The 21,748-nt window shown below is 39.5% G+C and overlaps 1 protein-coding gene across 6 annotated transcripts in view; it reads right to left on the reverse strand.

Annotated features, from left to right (window-relative positions):
• SHISAL1 (shisa like 1) overlaps window positions 1-21,142 on the reverse strand; it is an 83,341-nt gene extending 62,199 nt beyond the window's left edge. For 3 of the 6 annotated variants that reach the window (XR_006171529.1, XM_042835163.1, XM_042835159.1), the window contains exons 1-3: window positions 20,587-20,873; window positions 20,221-20,321; window positions 17,824-17,895 (exon numbers count right to left, since the gene is read on the reverse strand). The gene's annotated coding sequence lies outside the window, so the exon portion shown is untranslated. Of the gene's footprint in view, window positions 1-17,823; window positions 17,896-20,220; window positions 20,322-20,586; window positions 20,874-21,055 lie in introns of those variants that run through there. The other 3 variants (XM_042835160.1, XM_042835161.1, XM_042835162.1) reach the window with 3 other exon arrangements.
• Between the last annotated feature and the right edge of the window lie 606 nt (window positions 21,143-21,748).

The raw sequence follows: 21,748 nt of genomic DNA on the forward strand, positions 1-21,748 counted from the left end.
TGTCTGTCACACCAGTCATGTGTTCCATTTTCTTTTACCAGACCAGACTGCTAGCTTTTGAAAATGGACACAAGCAGAAACTTGTCTTACAGGTAAATTTCCTTGATATCCCTGTAATTAGAGGCTCACAATGTCTTGAAAATAAAATCTACTACTGGAAACTCTAATTATTGTAACACTGAATTATTACACAGTTATTTCATTATTTCTGTGTTTGCTCTTCTGCGGAGCTCTTATCTGCACAGACCTTTTAGCTCAATTACTTCTCTTGATTAGTTTTAAACGAATAGTAAATGCTATTTGAACAGACTAACATTCTCTTTGTTATATCATTTCTAATTTTGTATGTCCTTTCTGAAGCCCATTTCCCAGTATACAGTTTCAATCCTTTCAGTACTCTGCCTGGTGCAAACTTTGTGTCATGTGCCCTGTGAGAATATGGGGGTTCAAAAATCTTTGATTAGGAAGCTAGAATTGTTTCTTCATAGAACTTATTTCTTCATAGAGCTTATTTCAGAGCTACACTTAGAAAATGAATGTGCATTGAAGCACCAATAATTTGAAGACATAAAGAAATGATTTCAAAGTTATTAAATTAGATTGATGTTTACATAGCTTAAAAATTGTGTTTTCCTGAAGAAATTACATCATAAGTAGTTCAAAAACCCTATCAATTACAAATGCCAGTCAGGGAATAACAAAGTCAAAGGAAGCCTTGTTCTTAACCTAGCATACGCCTTGCTAGGAGCTATTTTTTTTCTCTGGATGCTTTCAGCTCATATTTCCACCTTACCCAAATCATTACATCAACTGTATACTGAAAATGCCCAAGTAACATGGTTAAAAATGCAATTTCATCATGTTTCTAAGCTCTAAGTGTAGCAGTTTCTGAACAGGACTTTAAACAAATGAATTTCCAAAGCCACTCATGCAATTACCTTCCTTATATTATAAGGTAATTCACAATAATTAGGAAGGCTATTCTAACTTATAAAAAACACAAATTCCTTTCAGTCTAAAAAGAAAACTCACCGAGAAGTATAGCACTGATTAAGAAAGAATTTATTTTAAGAAAATCACACTTAAAAAAAAAACATTTCTCAGTTAATCAAGGCTTGCAGCTTGAAATTGCACCAAGTTCTACTTAATCTTTCACAGAAAGGTTCATAATCAGGCTAAGCATCTGCACTAGAACTGCAATCTAATGTCATAAACCTTTTCAAAAAGGGTCTCTTCAAATGAAAACAACTGCAAAATATGCTTGGAGATGAGATCAAAGTTCATCTGAAGAAGTGACAGTGAAACGAAGAAGTGCTTTTTTTCCAGGGAAGTCAGAAGGCAGGAATAAGAAATTAAACATCACAGTCTGCTTCTTTGCAGGGCACAGTAATTTGATAATTTATAAAGGTAAAAGCTGCAAAAAGCACACATCTAAGAATCGCTGATGTACACAAGAGTAAACCAATTCATTTATCCAGTAGGAATGTATCTAGGATGAAGCAATTCAGAAGAAAACCAGAGAACATTGTTTACTAAAGCAGGCAAAAAGGAAAAATGTATAGGGATGAAGACAAATATGACTACTGATGTTTGTAACTCAACAAGCAATGAAAGGAGCCAAACAGCAGTGCATGTGTTGGCAGTGCATAGACTTCTAAACTAAAGACTTCTGATTGAGTTCTAAACACATGTAACATAAAATAAATAGAGGCACTTAAAAAGGGACCTGTGGGAATATAAACTCAATGAATTTGAAACAAGCTGTTAATAAAGTGCTGTCTCCACTGCAGCCATATAACAAAACCAGTTGAGAAGTATATCCATGTTAATAGTTAACAAAGCATTTGCAATTTAAGCCACACGTTTAAAAGCCAGGGTGGTGTACTGGTGTGACTCCCATATAAACAAAAACCTGGTTAGAACAGAGCAATCAGCATGGTTTTCTGAAAGCCAGCACCGCTCTTAAAAAGGCAGCACTCCCACAGAAGTACATATACAAGGTTTCTCAGCAAATTAGGGATCAAAAATGTTGCCTGTTTAACTTAGGCAAGCATTTAAGTTCTCTTATTTGTCTTAAAGGTAGAGGAAAAAAAGAGTCAACTAAATTCAGCCTTACTCAGCATACCAGCATGTTGGTGGGTACCTGAAACTACTCACACAAACATCAGTACCATCAGGAATATCAGTGACAACTCTAATCTTTGTCTCACAACAAGGCAATAGCATTCAAATTACCCACGGTTTCTTCAGTCAAGCCTCTCCTTCCACTACTAAGCTACTAGTTAGCAAGTAGGTAGTAAAAGAAGGGAAGCAGCTGAGATAGCTGTCCCCTACAGCACATCTGGTAGTTACAAAGCCTGGTCTTCTTGTATGTCAGTTTCTGACAAAGCGTGAGCAGAAATAGACAAGGGAAAATGTATATGTGTGTCTCCGTATTTAAGAGAGAAAACGCAAAGCAATATCTAAGTTGTTTGGTTTTATTACAAGTAACATAGCAGGCATTACAGCGAAAGCATTTCCACTGCTATGTATGTTCCAACCTGTCAGCACCATACTGCAGCACCTAATTAGCCTGCTACTTTTTATCCACCTTCTGTTGTATTTCAATTTACCTCTATAGTTGGAGCATTAAAAACAGATCTGGAAGGATCTGTCGTACTCTTAGAAAAAAGAAATCATAAGCCTCAAGTATTTATATTATACAACATATATTGATGCTATCCATTCTTACAGCTAAAAAACAAACTGCAGACTTTTTTGCTTCTAATAAAGTTTATTTTTGAAAAAAAAAAAAACCAACAAAAACTTTATATATTCTGTGTAATTCACATTGCTTTGACATACAAATCCATACATCATATTGTTCTTTCACAGGAAGACAAATATGTTTGTTCTTCCATTGACTCAATGCTACGAGGAAATTGATGCAATTTAAAACTATATAACTTGAAGTGAATAATTTAATCCTCCAGAATTTTCTTATTGGAAAAAGATAATTGCATAAATAAATACAGCTGTTTTCCATCAGGAAAATCAGCAGTGTTGCAATACAATACGACTACTGGTAAAAATGCAGTAGTATTTTCTCCTCTATTGCAAACCTGATTCAATTTGAAAGCATGTACACAGATTATTTCCAAATACTTAAGCACACTCTGCAGGCAGCTCCTAAACAGCCCTAAGAGGTACTCTATATTTTTACCTACACAGAGGCTAAAAATCTGTCCAGTTACTTAAGCACTCCATGATCAATCAAGAACTTAGATCTCATGTTTGACAATTGAGTAGTTGACACATCACTGTATGCACACCCTCTTTCCCCTTTTAGCTCTGTCACAGCATTGCAGTATGTAAGCATTGACGCAGTCTGGTTTAACAAAGGCTTTCTGAGAAAGCGAGAGCCAGATTGAAAAAATAAATGATTTTACTTCTCTCAATGGTTTTGCACCTTTTTAAATGTCTCTCCTTTTGTGAAGAAGTTTTATAAAAAATAAATCAAATGGTTCTGCCACTAATACAGGCAGCATAACTTCTATTCAGATACTAGGAAATTTTGCATCTGGAAAACAAGTGCATGATATAAAAGTGATTCTCCTTCCCCTATTTGAAAGATTCCTGTAGGATCTGGGGACAACATATTTTCAGGCATTCATCTGAAGTGACAGGGATTTTTCTTGGATATTAACGTTCTCCCCCACTCCCCACAGAATTTCTAAAGGGTTTTTAAATCTGATGTATTTGTTAATACTGCCTTAACAACAACAAAGCCCCCACCTGCATGTAGTAACTCAACTTTAACCCTTTGTATTCTGCAAAGTCATTGTTACTCTGGTTCTTCTGGTCACAGAGAAGGATTCCGTGCTGGAGAAATTCAGAATATTTAATGCAAGCAGCAGATGGGAGCAGAAATGGATGCCAAAGATTTGGCAATGTTCTTGATTTTAATTTAATCACTTGCCTCTGAAAGTTGACTGTTACACATGCTTCACAACGCAATGGAAATGGCATTTCAGGCTTTTCTGCTTTAACATTTGTTCTCAGCTGTTCATGCTAAAGTGATTCAAAAATCAGTTACCTGTTTTTCTTAAACAAGCCAACAATTACCATTTTCTTAAACAAGCCATAATGCTAGGATCCTTTTTCAGCAATGTTACACCCGCACCAATAATGCTATGCAGTTGCCCACTCTACTGCTGCTGTACTCTGTAATCTGCAAAGCAGGAGACATACTATCCTGAATGGTTTGTTATAAAGGGGCCTTGTTTTTTTGGTACCACATTCCACCAGAGTAACTTCTCCTGTTATTCAGGATTTCTCTACTTTCTGACAAGGGAGCAGGACAGGTTCAGAAAAACAGTAGCCACTTAGGACACAGCATTTAAACCTTGAATGATTAGCAAAGCAATGATCTCCATCACCAAAACATATATTACACGTTCAGTGTCATAAAACTTTAAATTTTGGTGAGTTCATGAAGACACATTCACTTACTAGCTTGATCATTTGGATCTGCACAAACTAAGAAATTATAATACACTGTCATAAGTTGCTAGAAGTAACAAACCAGGTTTTCAACCCATAGAAAATGGGTTATTCTATTCCAAAAACCTTTTTATTCTTTTTCAGTAGTATCACCTGATAACAGTGTTGGAACATAATACACATGTAAAGGGAAAAGAGAAACAGTAATATGAAGTGGGATATTAATAAAAATGAGGAGTGAGAAGATGCATCCATGAGTGAGAAAGCTTCTTAGCAACATGATACAGAAATGAAAATGGTGCTGCTCATGAGGCAAGAAAAAAGCTTCTTACTGAAGAAGTATCCATCTTCAAGTAATAAAAGCACATTTTTTAAATGCTTAGGGCAATGTACTTAGTTAAAAGTGTTGGCACTTATTCACTACTGATAAGTCAATTATGAGGTAGAAACTATTTTTGAACACTGTAATAGTTAAAAGGATATTCTGCCCTAAATGCACTTCTAAACTATGACCAGTTATGCAGGAATAAAATTCAAAGTCTGTTCCAATTCTTGTAAAAATCAGTGCAGCTGAAAGACTTAAATGAAAATAACAAGAGTAGTACTTTGTATTTCCATAGTAATCATTATTGAACAATGTTATGAGTCACTTATGCATTCAAAACACTTCCAGAGTTTTGTTATCCAGTATCTGAGATACAATTAAATCTTCTAATGTCTGCTTTGTTTTGGCAAACATCTAATCAGTACCATGCAACAGGCACCTTTGTGTGATCTTCACAGGCACATCTTCCATTTCCACAGTTTCCTATCTCCAAAGAATGTTGGCTTTAGAAAATCTTACTTCTGAAAGCAGTTAATTACCTTTTAAATATTTTATCCCAGTTCAGCAGATGTGGCCTGCTACGTGACATCCTTGGAGATGAATGAGGAATACTGTACTGACAAGACATCAGGCTGTAACTACAATAGGAAGCTAAGAAAGGCACATGGGAAGATGAAAGCTTGACCATTTGCAAATAGATGAGGATTTGTCAAGTGAGGCAAAGTAAGCATATGGTGAACAGTCACCATATAACTTGCAGAGAACCGGAACTACTAAAAGCAAAAGAAATCTGATACAGAACACTGCCTATGAACCTGTGGCGAACTGATGCCAAGATAGCTCACAATGCTGATGCCTCAATCCAAAAGAAACATCAAAAAGGAGCATCATTAGTGAGTCTGAACAGCTCTGGAGAAAACTAGAATTGATAGATAAAATCAAAGCAAGAAAATAAGTCAACTAAAAATAAAAATCCTATTAACATACTTGGAAATTAAGGCACCTCAAAATTTTGAGGATGACCACAAGGATGCCACAACATAGAAAAGAGTACTGCAAAAATGACTGCATTTTCTTTGAAATCTGATATGAACTGATACTGTTCTGTCTCCTTGATATAAACCGTTGTAAAGACTAACTGATTAGTAGACTCCTTCATTATTTTGGCGAGGCACATTTTGTGTCAATAGACACTGATCCAGATTATTTTTTACAGTTACAGAATTGTACCTTGGGTAGGGTGTGAGTCATCATTACCCTTTAGAAAAGTAAAGACCGGAGGAGGGAAACACCCTAAATATCTGATGATACTGTTTGTTTCCCAAATGGGAAAAACTTGAGTTGAGGATTTGATTCGACAACCTTAAAGATTTTCTTAATTTTGTGAGGAGACACATCTTGAGATTCCCTTACATGAGAAGGCCAAGTACCACACACACATATCATAGAATGTTTTGAATAGGAAGGGACCTTTCAAGGTCATCTGGTCCAACTCCCCTGCAATAAGCAGGAACACCTATAGCTAGATCAGGTCACTCGGGGCCCCTTTCAGCCTGATCTTGAACATCTCCAAAGACAGGGCTTCCACCACCTCTCTAAGAAACCTTTTCCACCAGTGTGTCACCACCTGTATTGTAGAAAATTTTCTCCTAATGTTCAAACTAAATCTCCTCTCTTTCAGTTTGAAACCATCTCCCCTTGTCCTGCAAAAGAGTCCGTTCCCTTTCTTCTTACAGCCTTCCTTTAGGTATTGAAAGACCATTATCAGGTCTCTCTGGAGCCTTTTTTCAGCCTGAACAGCTCCAGCTCTCTTAGCCTGTCCTCATAGGAGAGATGTTCCATCAGTTGGATCATTTTTGTGGGCCTCCTCTCGACACAGTCCATGTCTCTCTTGTACTGAGGACTCCACATCTGGATGCAGTACTCCAGGTGTGGTCCCACCAGCACAGAGCAGAGGGATCAATTCCCTCAACCTGCTGGTCATGATTCTTTTGATGCAGTCCAGAATACGGGTGGCTTTCTGGGCTGCAAGGGCGCATTGCTGGCTCATGTCGAGCTTCCCATCCAACAGTACTCCCAAGTCCTTTTCGGCATCCTTACATCCCCCAGCTTATACCGATAGCGGGATTTACCATGACCCAGGTGCAAGACATTGCACTTGGATTTACTGAACTTCATCAAGTTCACCTGGACCCATTGCTGGAGTGTGGTCTCTCACAATGGTATTCCATCCCTTGGATGTGTTGACTGCACCACAGATTTTGACATCATCCACATTGCTGGATGTGCACTTGATCCCACTGTCAATGTCACTGATGAAGATGTTAAAGAGCGCTAGTCCTGTTAATGACCCCTGAGGGACACCACTCATCACTGATCTCCATCTGGACTCTGAATCATTGACCACCACTCTCTAGGTATGATATCACTACCTGCTCATCATCCATTGAAAAGCCCATCAAATCTGTATCTTTCCAACATGGAGAGAAGGATGTTATAGGAGAATGTGTCAAAGGCCTTATCTCATGTCCAGATAGATGATATCAGAGGCTCTTTCCTTGTCCACTGATGCAGTTATGCCATCATAAAAAGCCACTAGGTTCGTCAGGCAGGACCTGCCCCTGGTGAAGCCATGCTGGTTATCCCACAAGGTTATCACCTTGTAGAATCATAGAATCACCAAGGTTGGAAAAGAACTTCAAGACCATCCAGTCCAACTGTTCACCTATCATCAATAGTTCTCACTAAACCCTGTTGTGTCCCTCAACACAACTTCTAAATGTTCCTTGAACACCTCCAGGGTCAGTGACTGCACCACCTCTCTGGGCAGCCCATTCCAGCACCTGACCATTGTCATGGATAAGTATTATTTCCCAACATCCAACCTGAATCTCCCCTGGCACAACTTGAGGCCATTCCCTCTAGTCCTGTCACTAGATATATGACAGAAGGGGCCGACTCCGAGCTCACTACAACCTCCCTTCAGGTATAGAGGGCAATTTGGTCTCCCCTGAGCCTCCTCTTCTCCAGACTGAAAAACTCCAGCTTGCTCAGCCACTCCTCATAAGGCTCATGCTCCAGATCCCTCACCAGATTAGTTGCCCTTCTCTGGACCCCCCCTCTCTTCCATATGCCTTAACATAACTTCCAAAAGCATCTGCTCCATGATCTTCCCCAGCACTGAGCTGAGGCCAACAGATCAGTAGCTCCCTGCGTCATCCTTTCTACTCCTCTTAAAAGCGAGCGTGAAATTTCCCTTTCCCCAGTCACCTTGGACTTCGCCTGACCACCATGATGTTTCAAATACCATAGAGAGTGACGTGGCAACTACATCAGCCAATTCCCTCAAGACTTTGGGATGCATCTCACCAGGACCCACCCATAGTTTTATGGATTTTCAGGTTCCTTAAGTGGTTGTGAACCTGATCTTCACTTACAGTGGAATGGGCAATACTTTCCCAGATCCCACTTTCCAAATAATCTGCTTGAGGGCTTTGTGTAGAGCAGTTGCTTGTGAAGACTGAGGCAAAAAAAGTTGTTGAATACCTCAGTCTCGGTTTTAAAGTAGTCATGTAGTATCTAAATCAGTTTGAAAGTCTCTTCTCCCAGCACTAGGGGTGTTTACTTCCTACTACTGACAAAAACACTGCGTAACAACAAACACCAAGTACCACTTCTGTTTCTGAAACTTTCATCTGTGCAATAACAATTGCACAGAGCTACAACACAGCACTGTGGAAAGAGAACAGGAGAGAGGTAAAATATTTCCAAGCAATTAAATGAACAAGGAAGATTCAGCTGCAAAGAGAACTCAAAGGTCTATAGGAGTGGCATGTACAAGCCGAATAAGCAACAGTTGTGCATCACTTCTCATGATACAAGAATTGCAAGTCGAACAGTGTTGGCAGGCAGCAGGTCAAAAATAAACAAGAAGAGGTGCGTTGTTTTTTTTTCCCCCCACATAACATACAGCTTAACTGGATTTGTTGATGACAACAGCCTACTTACATTCTAAAAACAAACACATTTCATGGATAAAAGCATCCATCAACAGCTCTTAAACTCCAACCTATGATCTTTAATGCACAAAGTACCTGTGATGCAGTTGGCCAGGAGCTGGGAGAGTATATATCTGGGAGAGCATATATCTGGAAATAACTCGGTACTAGAAGACCTATTCCAGGCTGCTTATGGGCACATGCAAACTAGCAAAGCCTCAAGTTCAGATGGTCAGGAATAAAGACGTCACCAGTTGATACTTAGAACCTACTGTTCATTGTGTCTCACTGAAGATTTAGCCCATCTTTGAAACTTTTCATTTCACAGTATACAATGAAGTCACTAATGAGGGTCAGAGCACACAAGAGAATTCTTCAAATGGACATTTACACCTTGAAAATCGATTCCTGTAAAAGGACAAAGCTCCTGTACTAACATAGAGTTATTATTATGTATAGAAAACTACTATATTTAACTCAAAAATTCTGCATAACCTTTCACAGGGTATACAGCAGATAAAAACTTCTGCAGATTGAAGTGATTAGTCTGCATACTACTGAGCTGTTAGTTTCTGAAGAATAAGTTTCTGAAGAATAAGAAGAAAAAAAAGAATTGTGCTTGTGCTTAAATTACTTCTAGGAAAGCAGCAGATCCCATTTGTTATTGTAAGGAGACAGGAATTAGAATCTTCCCATTGTCTCGACACACAGTCTAAATCTCAGCACATATTCTTATGCCTTACTTCTGTCTTCCTGATATCCTGTATTTTTTGAGAGTGCTTTCTACTGCATTTTCATTTATTTGTTGATTGTGAGACTACTACCTCCAACTTATAAAAGCATGTTCTTCAGATATCATTTCAGCCTTCTAATGGGGTAGATGCACAGCTAATCATTTCACAAGAATCACAAGAATCACAAGAATCACATTTATAACGTTGCATTTTCAGAGATCCTCCACTCTTGTGATAGAACAAAGCACCTCAGCAATACTGAAGCGTTGTGGTTTTATGATTCTTGTTATCAGTATTCTACACCATAACATCATGTGAAGCACAGAGAATTAAAGAGTTAATACTCCAGTCCCACGGACTGACAACTTTCTGGATACCTGGTTCTCAGAAGAATATACAAACCCCAGAGGACTTTGTGTTCAGAGGGGAAGATAAGTCACAGAAGGAATTCATGGGACACTCTCTCTCTCACTGCTTGGCAGTGCATGGGTGTGCTCCCCAGCTGTGCATCTCCAGTTCAGAATAAGGCTTTTGGTTTTGGACACTCTCACTCTCATATTATTTGATTTATTGGTTTCAATTCCAATTATATCATATTCTATTGTGTTATCTGGCATTTCAATATCATATTAAGTAAAATTAAGTTTCCTCCTTAGATTGTTGCCTCTGTTTTTTTGGGAGGCCCAGCTCCCATCTCCCTACCTGCCCTCTTTTCTCTTTCCCTTTTTTTTGGGTTGGTAAGCCTGCAGGCTTGCTGCCCCTTGTCACGGACACAGATTGATCTAGATAACTCCGTGACATGAAGTTATTTATGTGTTTTAAAACACTGACAAGTTTAGTCTTGCTGTAAAGTCTGGATTCCTTTCACAGGTGCAGGAAGGTCTGAGTCTCTGCCATCCCACTGAATTTCAGTTACACCCATCATCACTCAATGCTTCAAAATCCAAGCTCTGAATTTGCAGTATCATTACATTTATTACCAATAATAAGCTGTACAACAGATGGCTTTCTTCTTTGGGTCTGCTTTGCTACTAATAACTAGGTAATTTAATTCAAGCAACTTCCTCTTCCAGGCCCACTATCCTCCTCCCAAAAGGAGCAAAATCTTTGTACTGATGGATTGTATTCAGCATCAATATACAAACTACATGTGAGACAATGCTGCCATATGACCAGTTGGTACTTGTAAAATTATTCTTTTATATATATATATATTTCATAGTAAAAACACTTTATTTGGACTTGTGTAACAAAGTGATTCTATAGCAAGCATTGCCACTATGGTTATAGAATTCAAATTATAAACTTCCTTAAAAACCATGACTTGGCTTTGTTCCCAAGAAAATGCCACGTGCAGTTTATTTTCTTAAAACAAGCTCTTTCCAACCTTTTCATTTCATCACAATGTTCTCCTAAAGCCTTCACTAACTGCAAGTTTCTCTGGCTTCATAGTCAGGGAGAAAGCTCTTGTGCAAGAGGGCAGGACTTCTCTTCCAAAGAGCACTTGCTACAGCAATGACTTTGGAACCAGACTGATTGTATTATGAGCGCAGAATCTCAATTCATGAAAAAAATGTGTTCTTTTGCAAGGCCATTTTGTGTCACATATAAATTCTCCAATAATGGTATGCAACCAACTGATTTTTGTTGTTTTGGCAGCAGAATTGGAAAAAAAAAAAAAAAAAAAAGTGCAGATATTCATGTTGAAATGCAATAAACATTTGTTTAGTCTTGGTGTATGAAATTAAAACACCAAAACTCTTACTTCAAATCAGACAAAAGAAAAGTGAAGTAAAAATTAAAGGAAATAGAGGTTAGGCTCATGAAAGAGGATTTTCCTTGTTTGATCAGGACTGTACAAAACAAAAATATTGCCACTGTTCCTACTACCATTAGCTAGGCTAGATACAAAGTGGAAAACAGTACAATAAATGTTTTTTGAGAAAAAAAGTTGGGCATATTTTAGGTGGTCTCAGGCAGCTGCTGGACACCAAGCTTTATTGACCCAGACCATGACATCAGTATGCTGCAGAACATAGTCTTGAGTTTGATAATTTATATTAAAGAAAAAAAAAACAAAAAACAAAGGTCCTATATAGCTCTCCACTATATGCCTGTCTAAATCCATCTGAAGAGAGAGACGTGATTGAGAAGGCAGATGGAAGAGAAAAGAAAGAAAGGAAGAGAATACTCCACTCTGACTGTTAAGTGATATCACTACAGCTTCATTTGCATTATTTATATGTTATACATGGCTTTTAATTGTTTGTTATAGGTAAACATAACTATTATGCAAAAACAATGCTTGCTTTTAAGGCCTCATTATCAAAACAGACACCACTATAAACACAGCCTGCTTAGAAAGGTGCTGAATGCATTGAGAATATTGCTCCTCTCATCTTTCCTTGAAAAGCACCTAGCACCAAGAGTCCACTAAGGCTCAGTGTGAGACAAGTGCAGTGAAGAACACATCTGAAAAGCATGTGTGTATTTTTAGAGCTCTTACTTGATGTTTTAAGGCTGGACTATAAGTACTAGTCATTAGATTGTACTACTGGATTAAATTCTGTATTTCAGAGAAGAACAAAAGGAAAGAAAAATACTCTATTAAATGTTTTAAACAAACTATTGTGAATATGTTTATTCCATATTTCAATTCCACCACCACAGGAAGTTGTTACTTATGTTCAATAGGTAAAGCATTTTGTTCCTAGCAGTAATCAGACATTTGGATTTGTGTTCAAGCTACTGTTAATCTCTCACTGTAGCCTGAAGTCAGAAGATGTAGGGAAAAGCCAGGAAGAGTTGGGAAAAGTTATTATTACAAAGTAATTATTATTACGAAAGTACAAAATGAACACGTTATGCAATTTCTTTTTTAATGAAAGCTAGGTACGTATGCCTATATGTGTGTATGTAGATACATTAATTTATCTTGAATATAATAGATTCGGGGAAAAAGAAGAAACGAAGCTTCAGACTCTGGCCTTAGGGCTGAAGAGACTAAAGTTGGATAAAACCTTCTCTCTCATAATGACACATTCATAGCAGGGAAGATAGAATCTGTCTAAGAAAGACAATTAATGGACTGAACAGTTCTCTGCCAAGAATGACCCCAAAATATGGGATGCTAGCAATAAAAAGTAGAAAGGCAAAAAAAAGTATTATTAGTGTCAGTTCCCTTCACAAATATCACATTGTTATATTTAAGACTGTTGGCCAGTAGTTCCACCCTGATTCCTGCAGAGAGGACTCAGAAGGGGTTTGGCTTTGCTTTCACAATAACATTCTTCACACACCTGGGTCTCATCTCTGCTTCCATTCAAATAAACAGGAATTTGTCCACAGTCTTATAAAATTTGGGTCTATGTCTTGAAAATAGTTACTTCAAATTAAAAATAAAAGTTTGAGACTTGTTAAGTAATTCCTCACCTGCGCTCTTCTACTCTGAATGGGGAGAAGGGGAAGGAAAAAAAAAAAGTGAATTGTTTCTTTTATCCAATACGAGCTTTTAATTTTTAAACACAGTTCTGTTTATGAGGCTCCTAAAAAGTGAATACCAGTAATATATGATGTGGGCCAGTTTCTTACATAAAGTATACACCTTTACAGTCAACAGACGAATGGCAGAGTTCACAGTCTTAAAAAAAAAAAAAAAAAAAAGAAGAATAGGAATGAAAAATAGCGCTAAGAGTGACTGAATTTGATCTTTGCAGCACAGATGCAGACTGTGTATGATTTGTATACATTGCCACTTTTCTAGCAATAGAACAACTTCTGAACTGTTGTGAATCACAGATTAGAAGTAGAAAAGCATTGAGCCCAAAGGATCCATTTCATTTGCCACTGCACTGGCTCATACCTTGATACCCCTGCACTGGTTGCATAGGTACTGAGTTACTTCACATGGGAATTCACCCATGTGAAGTAGATTTGCCCAAACACAGAAGAGAGCCTGCAAAGCAAAGCAATAATTAACAGTCTCTGACTTGTGTATATAGAATCTTCTTGCATAGTTGGCTTCTGCGAATTGTTTATTCTCTGGCTAGAATCCAGCTTTCTAAATCCCTGCCAATACTACTTCTAAGTATGAAAATTCAGCAGTGTCTTAATCAGGGAAATACTGCTGTGTCACTACACTCTACAACAGGATCACAATGAATTACTCAATCTCCACACAATCAAAAAAAAGATAACAAGGATGATTATACAAAACTTACTTCAGAAACATTGTTCCAATATGGAGAACAGCCGGAACCCAACTCTCTCAAGACTTTTCAGTTCTAGCCCAGTATGTCAATGCTCAATATTTTCACTAAACCATAGATGCAACTAGTGCTTTATTCACATTAGAGCTCCTATATGTCTGTATCTGTAAGTGGAACTTAACACTTGGTACAATTAAAAACATTAAGAATGAGCCATAACATTTTTCACAAAAGAGTAGTGAAGTCTGTCCTATAACGACATAATTGTTGAGTTTCCCATCATTTGGATAGTTTAAGTTCTCCATGAAGTTCTCACCATGTGGGTTATTGCTATTTCTGCCTTTAGGTTTATGTTGTCTTTTATAACTTTACAGTATATCAGTCAATCAGGTTTGTATTCAGTTCCCTTATTGGGAGATATTTTGTGTGAATAACTTCTCATTTAATCTATTTCGGTAGCATTCCTTCCAAACTACACACCATGGTAATTCTGAAAAGACAAGACAGAAAGAAAAAAAGACAGAAAAAAGACAGAATACAAGAATTCATCCTTTACCATGTAGAAAAAAAATCCAGTGTTTTGAATGTTATCATGTACTGAAAATTCATATTTTTCACTCAAGATGAAGTATCTAAAAAGAATAAAATTTCCTTGTAAAAGTTTACCTCTGCAGAACTTCCCCTATGTTTTTGAATAGTAAGATGAACTGTCTTGGAAGTGAGATAATGCAAAAGTGACATAATTTTAAAGTGTAAGTATTGTTGGTCAGAGGTTGACACTGCTAGTACTGAGTGGGGCAAGAATACAAAAATCTCTCATATTCTCACCACAAAAAAAGCAAATTAGCACAAGATGAGAGATTACCAGAAGAAGCATGTTTAACAATGAAAAAAGTGTTCAAATTACTACAGGCTGAAAATGGTATGGAAAAATTAGTCCTGGTGTCTTCGTATTTGGGAATGCTACAAAGACAACATATGTGCAAAGTAAATGACCCAGACAACTACCTCCTTATACCTTAACATTTTTGTACAGCACAGTAGCCCTCTGGCAACAAATTAGTGAAATACAGAGATTCTGAAAAGCTTTCATGGAGCTGCAGAGTTCTGCAGAATACTTTTTTTTTTTTTAATTGCCTTCCTCCAATGGGTTCTAGGCACTTCGCTTCAGCTCCTCTCAGCCTGTAACTGAACAAGTATCTCTGTTACGTGAGCCATAGGAAATGCAGCAAAGATAAGATTAAGAGAAGTAAGGAAAAAAATAAAAAAGAGAAAAAGAAAAAAACTAATACCCAAATGTGAGAGGAGGACAATTGGTTAGGAATATGTCTGAAGTATCACAACTCCAGACAACAGGATGCAGTCCAAAGTTTCTCTTGGTGTCTTTCAGATGTCTCCTCCATCAGTGCTGGGCCTTTTCCTTCTCCAGGTAAACAGAAATCCCTCTGCCTTTTCTCTCTGAGGTAGTGAATCCTTTGTGTAATGCCACTAAGTAAAACTTCACTGCTTTTAGATTGTATCAGGAAGGAATTCTAATGGACTGAAGAGTGCCCATTAGAATAAGTGTTGTTGGTTTTGTTTTTTTGGTTTTTTTTTTTTATCAGTAACATGATCAAGACTCAATTGTTTCTCAGCACAGCCTGAGAGCTGGCAATCCTCCACAGTCCTTCTAGGAATGCCCTGAGGTTTGTTGCTTGCAATGCTTGGTCTGCAAGCATATTACTGTCGAGGGGTTTGAAGCATAAAACAATGCTCACTGTTATGCTCAGTGTTATAGTTTGGTTCTTTATTAGGAAGTTTCGTTCTAGCTACTGAAGTATGTTTAGGAACACAACTTGTTCCTATGGAAATTAGTGAGAATTTTGCCCTTGACTCCAAATAGAACGGGAACAGACTCCCTGTCTGCAACATCAGACATCCCAGCATAAAGTGACAAAATCGTGTGGGCCTGCTAAGCTTCACCATTGCGAAAAGGTCAACCTACAAATCAAGAGACTCAAAGGGAGAAGCACGAATGCTGCTGCTGGAGCTGCTGCACACACAGACGTTAGATCTCTCCCTGTTTACCTCCAGAGAACAGAGAAAATCAGCACCTTAGCTTCCATCCTGCACAAACTGCCAGGTAGATCCACCTATTGTTGTGCTCCGAGCCTATCTCCTGCAAGTGAAGAAATGAAGCAGAACAGCCCTACCATAAAAGCAGCGATGTTCTCTGCCAGCTGAAGATAAGGTATTCAGATGCAGCATCAGCATCAAAAGGACGTGATGTCACGTGAATACTCAGTGGCTCCTCTGTAGACTTTCTACAGTGACAGGGGGCATTGAGGTGTACCTGGGCAATACTATCTGTGTTGCATGCTGGTACTGATTTCTTGGGGGCGGGGTGTTACTCCTCCTCATTTCCATTTTGGTGTCCAGGTATGTGCGTGTAGGGTGCCAATAAAGGCAGAAATCTGTCCTGTACTGGGGAAACTGCTAATAGTCTTAATTTGTCTTTATTTTTTTTTTTTTACCATTATTAAAAAATAAAATCAGATTTAAAGCAAGTTAACTGCTCCAAAAGTTGCACTATGCTGTTCTTAGATTTTAAAGATGGTAGTGGATTCTTAAGTCTACAGGTTATTACCTGCCATATCGTACGTTCTGGCATTCAAACACAAATTGTTTGCCACGTGATTTTTGCTTCTCTCTTGAAAAGAAACATCCTGTCTGAATCAGACACACCACAGACATTTCCAGTCCCAGAAAGATGAACTCTTTACAACTGAGGCTAAGTAAGGCATGCAGATCATGAAGACTTAGAATCATAGAATCATAGAATCACAAGGTTGGAAACAACCTATAAGATCATCTAGTCCAACTGTCTCCTCATCACCATTGCCACCACTAGCACTAAAAGCATAACTTAACACTCGCACTCCACACTGGGGAATCTATAAAAGCCAGCAAATAGCTTTATTTTCAGGGCCTCTGAAAACAGATTGTTTTATTTGGCATTTCTGAAGCAGTAAGGCAGCCCAGACAACTCGCTCTCAGGTCTGATTCTACTTGTGCCAGGCTTCTCGTGACCATTAACGCCACTGTTACTACCCACAGCCTTAGCATCTGCACATGTATTTTGAAATGTCTGTCTTCACAGACCTTATGCCTTCCTGAATTTTTAAGTCCTTATAAGCTTCCATGCATTTGCTCCTTTCATGTAGGAGTCCATATAACACCCAGTGGGACCTTGTGAGAAGGAAGTTTTGCCTTTCCCTTCAGAGTTCCTATAACTTATATTGCAGTGATGTACAAATTAATCACTGGCTGAGCCCTACAGCCACTGAATTCCATTGTCTGAGCAACAAAATTTGGAGGTAACAAATTTGAGCTGATGTACCCTTGTATCTATTTTGTAAGTAGGAAACAGATCCAGGTCCAAAATTTCCAGAGTCACCAGTGAATTTGCACAGGTCAACTTGCAGATATGTAACATCAGGTGTTTTAGAGACCTGTCCTTTTCTCCACCAGGGATATCTTAAAAAAATCCTTTGGGTTGTTTCATATTTGTGCCTTAAAATTCTAGACACTTTGAAATCATTGTACAGAATTCATTAAAAATGAGGCAAATAAATGAAAAGATAAAAGAGAACTTTTCTAGATCTACGTATGTTAAAGTTCTCATTTTTAAAAGGAATAAAACGAACAAAGTAGAAGAGCTTTACTTCACCTTCCAATAATTTGCAAAAATATATTCCTCGCCTTATTTTATTTTTTCGGTTAAATCCTGACAAAAGAAGTCAATCTATTATCTACAGCAGAAATGTGATTAGTTAAAAAAAATCAGTTCTAATCTGTAAACCTTTTTTTTTGGAAAAGGACCTCAGCCTAAAAGCCCAGTTTATCAGAAATCTCCACTGTCCATTAGGAGAGTAATTTTGAAAAGACCAAACAAAAAAGTCGTAGCTGGATTTACCCCAAGTATATCATATTTTGAAGTATAAACATTCTTACAGTAGTTTATCGAGAGCATAATTAAGCTCCCAGCTGGAATAATACAGTGACAGCTCTCATACCTGCCTAATGCTATTACTTACTGCTGTTATATGAAGCTGTGTGCTTTATAAGCTTGAATAGGATACTTGGAAACTCATCTGCCTTTCTCCCACCTACAAATACAGGAAAAAGAGAAAGAATGAATAAATGAATAATAGGGATTCTACTTCATTTCTTTAGTGCTCGATTCTGCTGTTGATGAGCCTACTCCACCAACATGCAAATCTTAAATGCATGACTGCATTATTTTTACCTCCATAAGTCTAGTACATTTGCCCTGACAACAAACATACACATACAAGAAAAGCAGGAGTGAGCCACTACTCAAATTCTATATCTGTGAACTTTTTCTCCAGCAACAGAAGGAACAAAAGGGTCTCTAGCAATAGAAACAATTCCTCCATTATACCTTCACACTCATCTGTAACAATCTTACTGCCTCTCAGACAGCAATAAGTGTTCATGCAAACACCTCGGTGACTGATACAGGAAAAATGTAGCCTATCATTTCTCACTATTGTACTGCAGTAACATTTTGCTGCTCCAACAGAGATCTGTCGGGGCACCATACCTGCACAAAACAAGATTTTACACTGAAGAACCTACACTCCAAACAAATAAGACTGAAGATAAGTAGAGAGAATAAGGAAAAGATGAAATAGGGGTGTAAAGCAATATGCCCAAAGCAGATCAGTTACAGAGAAAGTAGCTCAACCATCTGCTGTATTTACTTTTTTCCCAAACCACCTGAAGGACTTCCAACACCAGAGAAACAATGCTAAGTTTACTTTTACATGCCAGTAAAGCTGAAGCAACATACAGCTTGAGCAATACATAGCTTGGAAATGAACGTTCCCAGCAGCACTTTAGTTTATTAAAAATATATATATAACCAGTACATTATAACTAAGTTACATTGGTGTAGTAAAATACAGAACCCACGTTATCATCCATACCTATGGGTTTAGTCTCCATATCTATTTGCTTTTTTCCTCTCTGCTTCTTCAAACAGAACACCTTCAGCAGTATCAGCTCATACAATTAGACATCTTCAGAGAACAGTATTCTCAAAACCAACTATAGAAATCATGTAGACTTTATAGAAAGTATCTTTCTTGCCACTCTGTTATCAGTCTTAAGAAATACATATTTACCACCCTCTCATAGCAACCAGGGTCTCAGAAGTGAAATGGAATATCTTTTGTTCTTACTACTATAAGGAGCTTTACAGAAAACATAATGCACAGAATAAAACCTGGCTCACTTTCTGTCTACCTGCATTGACTGCAGCACTAAGTAGTAAAAATTTAATAGTTCAATATAGAAACATAATTCAATGACAACTAAAGGAGATGAGATATTCAGATGTCATTTCTTTTTCTTTCTTTATGTAGGTTTGTCATTAAGTTTCTTCACTAGGGCTGGCAATGGTCAGAAAGTCCTCAATTCATAGAAGATATTTTCAGACAGATGTTTCACTGCCAAGCTGCTAAGAAGACAAGGTCACAGGCTTGATTCTTTAGAATATTTAAGTAAATGCTGGAAGCACAGTTTGCTGATATTAGAGAACACTAATGCATTAGGAATGAGGCATATGTTTTAGCACTTTGCTGAACAGAGCTTGGGATAGGCTCTTCCTCAGGGTACGAAGGAAATGCGTATTTTAGAACAGATATGGTTTACTCACTTGAAAGGAGCATTTCAGCAAAGAAATGTACACTTCCTATGGAAGCTCCCCTGCTATTCTAACTTACTACTGCTATCATCTCAGATTCTTACTGCTGAACATCAGTCAGGCACTGGTGAGGTTTAGAAATGTATATCCTAAAACGTTTACACACTCCTTCTTAATGCTTCTATGAAGAATGCTACATATAAAACGTTTCTTGGAAAACTATGAAAACTGGTTGAATCATTTCAGATGTTTAACAACATACAGTTAAAAGTGTGCGCTTATTCTCTCTCTCAAAAAAAAAAAAAAAAAAAAAAACCCAAAAGCTTCTTAGCCCCTTTTTGGTTGCAATTCTAAGACAAGTGACCAAGATTATCATTCAATTCTACGGACTTTTCTTTCTCTACTATTTCATCTCCTTCCTAGAGATATACTCTTTATCATAGTTGACATCTCTACAAATTTAAAACTCCCAAAGAGTTCCATTTCTACCCGAACCTGACACAGTTAACATAAGAAGGCTGTGACTGGTTGTTTGTGTAAATGGGATTAGAATTATTGATTTCAGCCGGATAATGACAGGACACAGCATCTTGAAGAGGTAAGGCGACTACCCTATATTAAATAAAGATAGGAATTAAAAAGAAAAAAAAAAAAAGAAAAAAAGAGGGTGAGATTTGCACCTAGGTCATTACAGAAGAGGAACACAAAAGATGCATTTACTACTCATAACAAAACGATACATTCAAATGTAACAGTACTTCACCTCAGAAGAACCGTTTGCCTGATTAGCTCAGAGCACCACAGGTATCAGCAAGCAGCGCTTCCTCCCGTTACGACCCCAGAGGTTACAGGGAAGTTAAGGACCTGTGAAGGTCACACCACAAGAAGGTGACAAAGTTACACAAGAAGTCAATAAGCCTATCCTCGCTTCTGTGCTGCAGCAATAAACTACAGAGATCCCAGCACAGAGCCGCCCCGGGGGGAGGGGGTCAACGACAAGCAAAGACAACGAACATCGCACTTCTCGCGTCTTGAAGAAGCGGAGCAAGCGACGATTCAAACTATGTTTTAGTCTAAGCTTTATGGCTAGAGAAGTAAAACAAACACTAAGAGATCTAGCGCAACTCACACTGCTGCTCAGTCCCGTCCGTGCATCGTTAAGGAAGGCACCGCAGCCGGGAACGCTGAACTGGGGCCGCGGATCGCTCCGCTATTATTGCTTGTTTTTCTCCTCGGCGGCAAAACATGACAGTGGCACGAGTCCATCTCACGAACAGGAAAGAGACGAAGGCGGGCAAACAGATAACCCCGAAGCCTCAGAGGGGTCCCGTTGTCATGGAAACGAGTCACCGCTAATGAGCCTTCTAAGACGCGAGCGGTTAATACCTGAGTCCCGCAAATCAATATTGACTCACGAGCTCAGCGCACACACAACAAGCCCGCTGCCAGCAGCCCGGCTCCTGGCCAAACAGACCAGCCGCCCTCGGCCGCTCGCACACCGCACAAAGTTTCCCGAGAGCGGCAGGTAGCGCCCGGGTGCCAAAAGGCAAAGCGCAACCCCTAAACAGCCAGAGCACCCCAACGCGCAGCCCGCTCACCTGGCACCCGGTCGCTCTCGGGGCACCTTTTCCCACAGTCGCTCGGGGAAGCCCCGGGGGCAGCTCTGGGCCGCTGCCGAGGCGGCACGTCAGAGCCCGAGACAGGGGACGAGGCGCTCCGGAGCCTCCACCTCCCTCCCCATCGCCCGGCTCCCCGTCCCCGCCCGCGTCCCCTCCCCCGCCCCGCCCCAACAAGCCACACTCCCTCCACCTGGGCCGGCTCTCCCACGCGCGGCCCCCGTGTGACGGGAGGAACGTCGGAGAGCCAGCCCCGCCTCTCCCCGCACCGGCTGCCGGCTGCGCTCGTCCCTCCCGCAAACTTCCCCCCGACCGGCTGGGAAGGACGGCCGGGCCAGGTGCGGCCCCTTCGACGGGGAACGGGAGGCGCTGAGCTCCGAGGCGGGACGGCGCCTCAGGGCGGGGCGCCGCCGCCAGCACTTCTCCTCAGCCTTGCGGGGCGGGCGCCGCGCAGCCCCCTCCTAACGGTACTACAGGGGCGGCCTGAGGCGGACGACAGCCGGGCGCTGCTCGCTGACGGCGTGACTCCGGGAGACACAGAGGGTGCGCGCCGGTTTATGGGCTCACTTTGCTAAAAATGGCAAAGCCTCCCTCCGCCCGCTCTCCTCTTGTGCCGCAGTCTCTCGGCCCAACCGGAGGAGACGGCACTAAGCCATTGCCTCGGAATGGTCCCTC

Source organism: Centrocercus urophasianus, unplaced genomic scaffold (assembly GCF_019232065.1).
Source record: "Centrocercus urophasianus isolate 14NV4802_14NV808 unplaced genomic scaffold, USGS_Curo_1.0 seq_5, whole genome shotgun sequence".
Classification (NCBI taxonomy): Eukaryota; Metazoa; Chordata; class Aves; order Galliformes; family Phasianidae; genus Centrocercus; species Centrocercus urophasianus.